Source organism: Myotis davidii, unplaced genomic scaffold (genome assembly GCF_000327345.1).
Source record: "Myotis davidii unplaced genomic scaffold, ASM32734v1 scaffold32, whole genome shotgun sequence".
Lineage (NCBI taxonomy): Eukaryota > Metazoa > Chordata > Mammalia > Chiroptera > Vespertilionidae > Myotis > Myotis davidii.
In genome coordinates this window covers 7,314,086-7,324,553 of record NW_006286587.1, presented here as the reverse complement: position 1 = coordinate 7,324,553, position 10,468 = coordinate 7,314,086, and the positions used below count along the sequence as shown (strand labels likewise).

Genomic DNA, 10,468 nt, shown 5'->3' with positions numbered 1-10,468 from the left:
TCCGATTAAAGTTCCACGGCCTCCAAAGCAGCCACTGCATCTGAAAACTTCTCCAAACCCTCCCCAGGCTCCACTTTCATCCCAGGTGTTTACTTAGGTATCTGGCTCTGTCTTCCTTCCTAATTATGATCTTGTGTTTCAAAACTTTGTCTACCCCACGGTTTCATGCAACATTTTTTCACATTCAATGACCTCTGAACTTCTTATTGGCCACTTGCCCAACCAGGGGTGCCCCACTACTGCTGCCTTAATGCCTCAGAACTTTACTGTCATTGACCTCAGACACCACTTAGCTGCAGGTGGTGGTCTTTTGGATGAATTGCATGGAGTTGCTGATGTCTAGGGCATCGCCAAGATCCAAATTCTCCCCTTCTTCCAGCAGGTGGCGGTAGGTGGCGATCGCAGTCTCCAGTTTGACCTTGATGTTCACCAGGGCATCTTATTCCTGGGCCTGGTGCTATCCCTCTCTCTGGGCCTGGCTAGCTCTGACACCAGGTGCAGCAGGATCCCATTGAGCTCTTCCATCTACATGGCTTAGCGCATCTACACCTCTCTCAGGATGTTCCCCAGAATGGCCTTCAAATTTCTCATGGAATCCAGGTCAATTTCCAAGGACTGGATTGTACATCTCAGCTCCAAGAGTGACATCTCAACAGTTCCTATCTCAGAGGTCTGCAAGGTGAACACTGGGTGCTCTGCTGGGACCAGTACTTATCTAGCTCCTCTCAGTTCTTCTGAGCCAGCTCACCATACTGGGCCCAGATGTCACCAGGATCATGCTAAAGTCCTGAGATTTGGAGGCACCCAACTCCACCGTCAACCCAGAATTGGCAATCTGGTTTTGTAGACCATGTACTTCCTCCTCGTGGTTCTTCTTAATGGAGAGCAGTTCCTCCTTGAGAGCCTTGATCTCTGTCTCCAGCTGAGTAATATTAGTAACCTTTCAGAACCCATTGATGTCACCCTCCACAGACCAGTGCATGGCCAACTCCATCTCATACTTGACTCCGAAGTCATCAGCAGCAAGACCGGCATTGTCAATCTGCAGAACCATGTGGGCATTGTCCACAAAACTTACAAAGATCTGAGTCCTCAGGTCCTCGATGGTCTTGAGATAATGCTCCCAATTTCTTGTCTAGAGTCCCTTCTTCTCCAGGTGTTCACGGATTTTGTTGTCCAGTCTCTAATTATCAGCCTCCAGGCTTCTCACCCTCTCCAGGTAGGAGGCCAGATGGTCATTCAGGCATTGTATAGTCTCCTTCTCACTTTGGATGTCCCCCAGCCCCTTCAGAACCCCAGCCATCACTGCAGCCAGGCCCCCAGACACCCCGACACCCTGCATGCTGGTGGAGTGGCACATGGAGATCTGGGAGCTAGAGCTCCCGCCACCTGCATAGACGTTGGTCATGCTGCTGACTGGCCGGACCAGTGGCTGGGCGACTTCACAGAGACTGGGATCTGGTAGTCTGTGGACAAATGAGTGGGTGCTAAAGCTCAGGTTGTTTAAGGAGGAAGGTGAGAGGTCAAGATTCAGGTCATTAACATTTTATGAGCCTCAGTCATTACCATTTTAAAATACCTCGGGTGCACCTTCTCCTAGGATAACTATAACTAGAGCCCAGGTAGGTATTCAGCACACCATTCTCCTTCTGTGCTCCTAACACAGCTAGATCAGATTTTCCAACTTCCCTTGTTGTTCAGTTGGGCCACGTCACATGTTCTTGCCATCAGAAAGAAGGCAGAGCAATAAGTACGATGCCTCCAGGTGGGGACGATTAGGAGTAGATGCTCCTGCTACATATTGCTCTTTCCTTATCTCCTGGCTGGAAACAGAGGACACGATAGAAGACTTCATGGCCTTGGAGGTCACAGTAACTAGAAGGAAGGAGCCTAGCATTCCTGAATGACTGTGTGCAGCAGAACCCCTCCCACCTCCCGACCACCCTTACTGGACTGTAATAAAGTCAAGAAATAAAACATTATTGTGTTAAAATCCTGAGACACAGGGTTTGTTTTGCTATAGCAATCAGCCTACTCTGATGTGGTAAATGGATTACAACATTTCTCCCAATTATTTCCCTCCCCTGCAATGTGATTTAGTAGATTTTCCCATTAAATGTTATAGTCTACTTTCATCCCTTAAATCCAGGATTGGCCATGGACTTTCCTTGGCAAATGAAACATAGCAGAAGTGCCATTTCCAAGCCTAGCTCTCAAGAAGCATTGCATGCATTGTATGGATATTAAAAAATGGCTCGTAATTATTCTGTTGAACCTTGCCAGTGAAAAGATGTTTCTCAAACCTTTAGTTCTCTTTAAAAATTTAAACGCTTCTCCCAACAAAATGTATTTAGTCAAGATGCGTCTTGCAAAGGATCCTTTCAATGGTCTTTGAAAAAGAAAAAGCCAACTTTAACTCCCATACTTTTCAAATATCTTATATCAGCGGTTCTCAACCTGTGGGTCGCGACCCCTTTGGGGGTCGAACGACCATCAGAAAACACATATATAATTACATATTGTTTTTATGATAAACCACTATGCTTTAATTATGTTCAATTTGTAACAATGAAATTGGGGGTCACCACACATGAGGAACTGTATTGAAGGGTCGCGGCATTAGGAAGGTTGAGAACCACTGTCTTATATCCTTTGGAATAAATGCTGATGATCTTATAGAACTAAGACTGAGAATTATCTCTGTGGACTCGAAGACAAGGAAGGAATTGGAAGGTTTTGAGATCTATTTCATGTACAGTCTGAAGACACTGAGTGGAAATTACAACAGCCCTTGAACAGTGTCTGGTGGTTTTCTGTGCAACCATAGCTGTTGTGCCTAATAGCCACATATCTCTATCCTTTGTGGAAAGAACTAAGGTATAACTATAAATAACATCTTCCCATATGTTCACACCTGGAAAAAAGTGAAGCAGGTTTTTCTTAAAAGTGATGTGTTTGATTTAACAGTGTTTCAATATTAGCTCACAACAGCACTAAGCGTGACATCAGTGTATTAATTATTTGAATTACATTCAGTTTTTCCATTTGTTTGCAAGGTCTCCTTGAGCAGGCTATTTTTGGCTGAAAGTTTTTTCAGTGATTCCACTCAAGGAAGTACCCACTTGTTTTGAGTAGCACTTGCCAGCAACAGTGCTTCTTAAACTTTAACATGCATACATATCCCTGGGCGATCTTGTTTAAGCACAGATTCTAATGCAGTAGGTCTGGGGTCAGGATTGATATTCTGCATTTCTAACAAGCTGCCAAGTGACATTGATGGTGCTGGTCCATGGACCACACAAGAGTCTAAAGCGGACTTTTACTTTGCAGGATTTCCAAACACTTAAAATTTTACTCAGATGGAACATGATACAGCACATGAAGATCAGGCCAGATAATAGGCAGTGGTTTGCATAATACCTATAATTCACCCTGTGATCACCTGCCTGAACTCATTCCTGTGTAAGGCCAAACATATCATCACCTAGCTGGTCATTTACTTAATGAAATCAACATACTTATTTGTGTTGACACAGGAAGAGCAGTTCTGGGACATCTTCACATTCTAAATTCACATCTAAATTACTTTCACATTCTAAAGAGGCTGGGCTCCCCTACTTTTTTCTGCAATTCTGTTTCCTTTTTTTGCCTCTCCTGTCACCAACCTGCCATCTTGAATCTATTTCAACCAAGGCTAAATAACACAGGTGGTAACTACTGAAACAAGCACTCATGGTAAGGTATAAAAAGAAATTGGATATTTTGTATTCAGTTGTTTGGTTCACCTTTTCCACTCGAATCCAATCCCTATGTATGGACTGGGGATTCTATTGGGAAATACAAAAAACCAATTCAGCGAGAGAACATTTTTAATGAACTATATAGCCTCTGAGATTTGGGTTAAGCCCTTAAATGTGAATGCCTTTGAATTTCATGATTACTCTGGATCAAGTGGGTCCTTCACCCTTTAGTCTACCATCTCAAAAGCCATATTTCTTATAGATTGCTACAAAAACTGTGATTCGTGGATTAATAGAAAGATCCATCAATTGAGCAATAGAAACCTAGGTCTGCCTCCAATTCTGCCCCCTAATTAGCTGGGTGAGCTTGCACAAGACATGTTGCTTCCCTAAGCCGCGTTGCTTTTAATCATAAAAATACGTTTTCAGTTCTAACTTCTCCCAGCTCAGACATCACTTGACCTGAAATGCCTCCAGACCAGAGGCTGCCCACAGCAAGTGACCCACACAGCACAAACAGCCCTGCCCCACGCCCACTTCAGCACAAGGATCCTTGGCCACCGTGTTTCAGGCAGGAAGGCCCCCAGAGTATCTTATGCCAGCTCCTTCATTAAGCACGAGAGGAAATCAAGGTCCTGGGAGGCAAGATAACATGGTCACATGGCTAGTGAAGGGCAGAGCCAAAACTAGAACACAAGTCTTCTAACTCTCAGTCCAATGGCCTGCATGAAACCATGAACTCGGAAAGCCAGGCTCTGTGAGTCACATTAGGATTCACAGTTGTCTCTCCATGCTGGCCACCAAGGAGCTCTTACAGGAGGGAAGTGTCCACACAAAAGCAACACAAGCACAATCTTTTCCACCTGTGTCTGCAGCACTGGAACATTGTCAGGGCTTTATAAACAGTTGTTGAATGAGGGAACCATTTGCATTTCCCCTTATTTCAGAGATATATTTGTAGGTTTTTAGTCTCAGCGTGTGTAGCAGGGGCTTTTTGGATGCCCTCCCAAATTCCCTCAGCACTTATCTCTGTCTCCAAAGATTGCTCGCTGCAAGCTGAGATGGTTCTCCAGAGGACTCCTTTCCTGGCCACATGGTCATGGTCAGCCTGAGCGCAGTCATCCCAGAAGTTCTGGAAAGTGTCCCCACAGCCTCCCTCAGTCCATGCCAGATATAGAATTGCTGGCTCAATACTCAGGCTGCCTCGTCCCTTGGGCAGGACATCTCTGAGGCTTGTTCCACAGTGTTCCAGATGCCTCCTCAGGATTGGGCTCCAGCTGCCCATAGTAGTAACTGGTTTGATAATATGCCTTTTATGTCTTCCAGCCCTTCCTTGTCTCCCTTCCCTACTCTAACGGCATTTTCTGGAATTACTTCCCAAATAAACAATTTGCAGTGAAATCCTTATGTTAGGATTTGCTTCTGGGGAACCCAACCAAGGCATGGGGGTACCAACTTGTGGAAAATAGAGCTTTTGAGGGGGTCACTTAAATTCTTTTTGATAAGACAACTGCATTGTTGTCTGTCCCTTGTGGTAGTTTGGGTTTCTCCCAAAGCAGGTCCTGAGAAAAGAACTTGGGTGCCGGGTGTTTATTTGAGAAATGTCCCAGGAAGAAAGAGGGAGAGACCGGAGCTGGGAGAAAGGAAGGGAAAGAAAGCCAATATAAAGTGTATCCATAAATTAGTTGCTGTGGGAGACTGTGGGCCCAACCCGACTGGGACAACCCTGAGAGACTGTATGGAACACATCTCAGAATTGTGCACTAAGGAGCAAGAAGGGGTATTAATTCACTAATACCTCTCTGGGGGCATTAGCTCCCGAGTTTCCCAGCATGCCCTGCAAGCAGACCAAGCACACCTTGGGGAGACAGAACACCCTCAGATAGTTACACTAGACGTTCTCAGTGTCTGGAAGAACTGCCTGCAAGGGACCTCCACCAAACTAACAGTGTCTACATGAACAGTCTGCAGGACATCAAAACGCTGCTCTGCTCAACAGATGACCATTTTGCCATCCTCTGAGACTATGTTGTGCCTCCCTAGCTCTGAGCTGACCTTGTTTGGGCTCCCTTGAAAGGCATCCCTGAACTCCATCAGTGCCCAGTGCAAAGCGTCTAGGTAAACTGCAACGCAGGTGGCATGGGAAAAGGAACCAGTCGAAGAAAAAGGAGCCAGAAATCTGCCTCCCCCAGGCATGCTACAAGCCAAACTAAAATGCTGTGTCCACATCAGTTCCATGCCTGTCCTGTCTTCAACACCCTCTCCCGGGGGCTGGGCGGCTGTCAGGCTCACAGGACCGCACAGGCCTTTGCTTTGATGCCTCCCTGCTCAGTGTCACCCAGACAGCCTGATCAGGGGGCCCTGAGGTCAAGGCACTATCAGCAGTAAGGTTTCTTAAGTGCCATGTGTGAGACACCATCTGACACTGTTTATAGATCGATTTAGCCCCTTATTGACCATGGGACAGAAGTTAAAAGCATTGCTTTTGGAACTCAAATGTGTTAACTTCTGAAGTGATGTTTGAATTAAGGTTCAGAAGGGCCCAAAGTTTTGATCTGCTGATTGGAGAAGGAAAAAAAAAAAAAAGAAAGGAAATGGTCTAAGAAAGATTTCTTTCTTTTTTTTTTTTTCAGAAAAGAAATCAGATTATTTTGACTAAAATCAAGAGACAAGCTTGTAATGAATCTACCAACTTTGGGGCTGATATAAGCTGGCTACAGAAGTGTCTGAATTCTGTTCTGCAGTTGCTAACTGTGGGTGATCTGTTTAAGTGCAACCACTGGTTCTTAAGGTTACTCACAGAAAGAAGTCACTCCCTCTTCAGTAGTTTAAGGCCAAAAAGGGGAGCATCCCAAAGTAATCACATAAAAGTCAAATAAAACAGCATCCCATGCCTGAACCGTGCCATTCGTGATGGAATAATTGCACAATAAAAAGACACAGGCACCCCACAACTCAAGCTGCTGGAATTCGGCAACTCATTCCCTGAAATGTCTTTGGATTCAAAACACAAAAGATCTAGTAAAGAAATCCCCCCTACTTTAGCAAACCAGATTCTAAAACACCTGTAATCTATGGGTTACGTAGTGAGGCTGACAATTTTTAATTGATGTTATTTCTTATCTACTTCTGTGGCATAATAGGAAGCAGTGGCAATTAAGATAATTAGATAGGAATAGGAAACGGTTCTTCTGATTAGAACCACAGCCTGGGTACGCTGGATATTCAACAAGAGGAAACTGACGTGTGTGGTGTGTAATGAGCTGGCAAAGCCATACTTCTGCAATGCAGTAATGGTTGTCACATTAATGATGATCAGGAGGCGCGACAAGGTGCTGGGGTCCCCTCTGTACCATTCAGAAAAGAGCAGATAATGTTCAGTAGGGTTTGTAAATTCTAATAAACTCTGTTGTATCCTAATTCTTTTACAATTAACAAAGTGAATTAAATATGGGTTAACCCTCTATTAAGCTATACATTTTATGGAGAGTTTGCTGTGGAAATCATCAGCCCAATAATAAATAGACCAGAATCCTGATAAAATTAATGAAATTATATCTGTAGCTAATTATATCCAGAAGGCAATAATAGTGTGTTGATATGAAGTGGGAGGTATTTATAGGCTACTCAAAGGACATTTCAAAACCATTTTGGACTCTATTCAGAATATTAAGAAGCAATAAAGATCTAAGTCTTTTAATAGCCTCTAAGTTAAATATAATGTGGACACATATATTTCACAGGATCAAGATGTTTGCCAAAGATGGCTTTGTACAGTTTCTTGTGTCGCTTATAAATCACGTCATATAAAACTTTTAGTTCATGTTGAGCTATGAAAATAAAAATTGAAACTTTCATCATTCACTTGAGTGTTCAATAAATATTTGTTGGCCATCAACACTGGTGTCCTACCAAGATACCCATCTGGAGAAGTCCAAATGGCTCTACTTTATCCAGCAAGCAGGGACCCTATCCAAATGATCAGATAAGGAGCATGCCCAGATGGTCTAAGCATGCCTAAGTGTGTACATAAGCCTGTGTGTGTGTGTGTGTGCACGTGTGTGTATGTGTGTGTGTGTAGGGTGAGGATAAGGTGGCATGTATACATATCATGATAGAGGGGTCTAAACCTGATCATCTTTCAGGCCCTAAAACAATATTTGTGTTTCAGTAAGATGAAAATTGACAATGTAGACTTTGATACAAAGGTCTACATTCTCTGACAGCCACCAAAAAAAAAACAAAACCAAAAACTTCCATGTTTTAATTGTTTAGTCAAGAATTATTTATTAAGTGCCAGAAACTATGCTAAATGATAGGATTACATTAGGGAACAAAGATGAAGTTCCTGACCTAACCAGTTTGGCTCAGTGGATAGAGCGTTGGCCTGGGGACTGAAGGGTCTCAGGTTTGATTCCGGTCAAGGGCATGTGCCTTGGTTGCAGGCACATGCCCGGTGGGGAGTGTGCAGGAGGCAGCTGATCAATGTTTCTCCCTCATCAATGTTTCTAACTCTCTATAACTCTCCCTTCCTCTCTGTAAAAAAAAAAAATCAATAAAACATATTTTTTTAAAAAAACACAACATATAGTTCCTGCTACCTAGTGTTGCAATCAATGTAAGTCCAAAATTTTTTAGAAACAAGTAGATTTTCTGATCCCAGTAGATTTCTCTGGTCCATGTTTTTCCCTTGTAACTTAATGATATGCAAAGACTTGATATTGAATAAAATGCTTATCTGGCAATCCCATTTTAACTGAATTTAGGCTGAATTCTGTGTCTCGGGATATAGAAAAAAGTTAATTATCTCACATTTAGTGAGAAAAAATGTCCACATGAGTAAAGTTTTGGTAACTTCTCTAGTACCTTCAGCCTTAAGACTGAATTAAAATAAACCAGCATGGAGAGAAAAAAAAAACTAGTTAGGACTGCAAATTACTGCAATTCCAAAGGCTGCATAACTATTCTTCTGTCTTAAGTGCATGTAGGAAACCTGGAGAATATCAGCAATGACATCACAACCTGGGTGACAAGGGCATCGTTAGTTCCCAGCTCCAGTTCCTCCAATGACATCTGAAATGCTTGTGCTAACTCAAGCTTTTTAATCTGGTCACTAGCTCTGGGGTGTTTGGAAGAGCTGCAAAGAGAGGCAGAGACAGAGCAGAGTCCACCGCAATATTTAGTTGAATGTCTCTAATCAAGCAACAGTGCCAAGTCATATTTTTAAAACATATACAGGGATGTGCAAAAGTAGATGGATAGTTGTGAGTACACAAAGCACAGAGTTTATTCTTGTATTATTATTATTTATTAACTAGAGGCCTAGTGCATGACATTCGTGCACTAAGCCGACAGTCAGACATCCCTCTCACAGTCCAGGGCTATTGCAGTCCGGGACCCCTTGCTCCTTACCGCCCACCTGCGACGGAGGCAGGAGAGGCTCCTGCCACCACCACTGTGCTCGTCAGTTGATTAAAAATGTCAGAAAAAATCCTGAATTATCATTTTGCTGGCATCAGATGATGTAACTACAGAATTTTTCCATCTTGACCTATTTTGGGGTTGGCTACTAATGGTATTAATTCACTTTTCATTTACTTAACTAATCACTTCTAAGGCAGCTGTTAGTAATCCTGATTACCTGCCTTCCCCAAAAGAGACCAAAGAAAGTAGCCAGAATGGGCATAAATTTGTAACCATGACCTGTAAGAAGAGGAGGAGAAGGAGAATGGAGAAAGACTAGACTGTACTTCCTCTTTAAGGAAGAAGAATGAATGTCCACAGAGTGACTGGATATGTGATGAGTAAGGCATCAGTGGTAATAGCTGAAAATTTTTTAAGGAAAGAAGGTATTCAAACTACACATTCAGCCCAATCAGAGTAACTCAGTTGGTTGAATACCGTCCCATGCACCGAAGGGTTGCTGGTTTCATTCCCGCTCAGGACATATGCAGGTTTAATCCAAATTGGGGAGCATACAGAAGGCAACAGATCTCTCTCTCATTCTCTGTCTATCTCTCAGCATATCCCTGGGCAAGCATCTTTATTAAATACTAGAGGCCCAGTGAACAAATTCGTGCACCAGTGGGGTCCCTCTGTGGGATTAGGCTGAAACGGGCTCTCCAACATCCCCCAAGAGGTCCTGGATGCAAGAGGGTGCAGGCCAGGCCGAGCGACCCTACCAGTGCACAGTTGGGGCCCCAAGGAAGAATGCAAGAGGTTGGCCAGCCGGGGAGGGACTGCAGGAGGGCTCCAGGGCATGTCCAGCCTGTCTCACTCAGTCCCAATTGGCCGGACCCCAGCAACAGGCTAACCTACCAGTCAGAGCATCTGCCCCATGGTGGTCAGTGCACGTCATAGAGAGTGGTTCAGTGGTCTTAGCATGTCATTTAGCATATTATGCTTTGATTGGTTGAACTGCTGACCCGTCAGCCAGACACTTATCATATTAGGCTTTTATTATATAGGATGCATTTATACTGCATAGTTTGATATAAACAAAAAGCTACAAGCCCTTTAACTTAACAAGAAAAAAAAAATAGAGGCCCCCAGAGTCCAGTTCTCCCATTCACACATCACTCTCCCATTTTTCTTTTTTTTTCATATATTTTTTATTGATTAAGATATTACATATGTGTCCTTGTCCCCACGTTACCCTCTACCCCCCCCCGCTCTTGCCCTCCCCCCCGTTGTCAGTGTCCATTGGTTAGGCCTATATGCCTGCATTT

The 10,468-nt window shown here is 43.5% G+C and overlaps 1 pseudogene; it reads right to left on the bottom strand.

Moving 5' to 3' along the window:
• Positions 1–247: 247 nt before the first annotated feature.
• On the bottom strand, positions 248–1,855 carry LOC102770451 (annotated as a pseudogene).
• Positions 1,856–10,468: the final 8,613 nt, after the last annotated feature.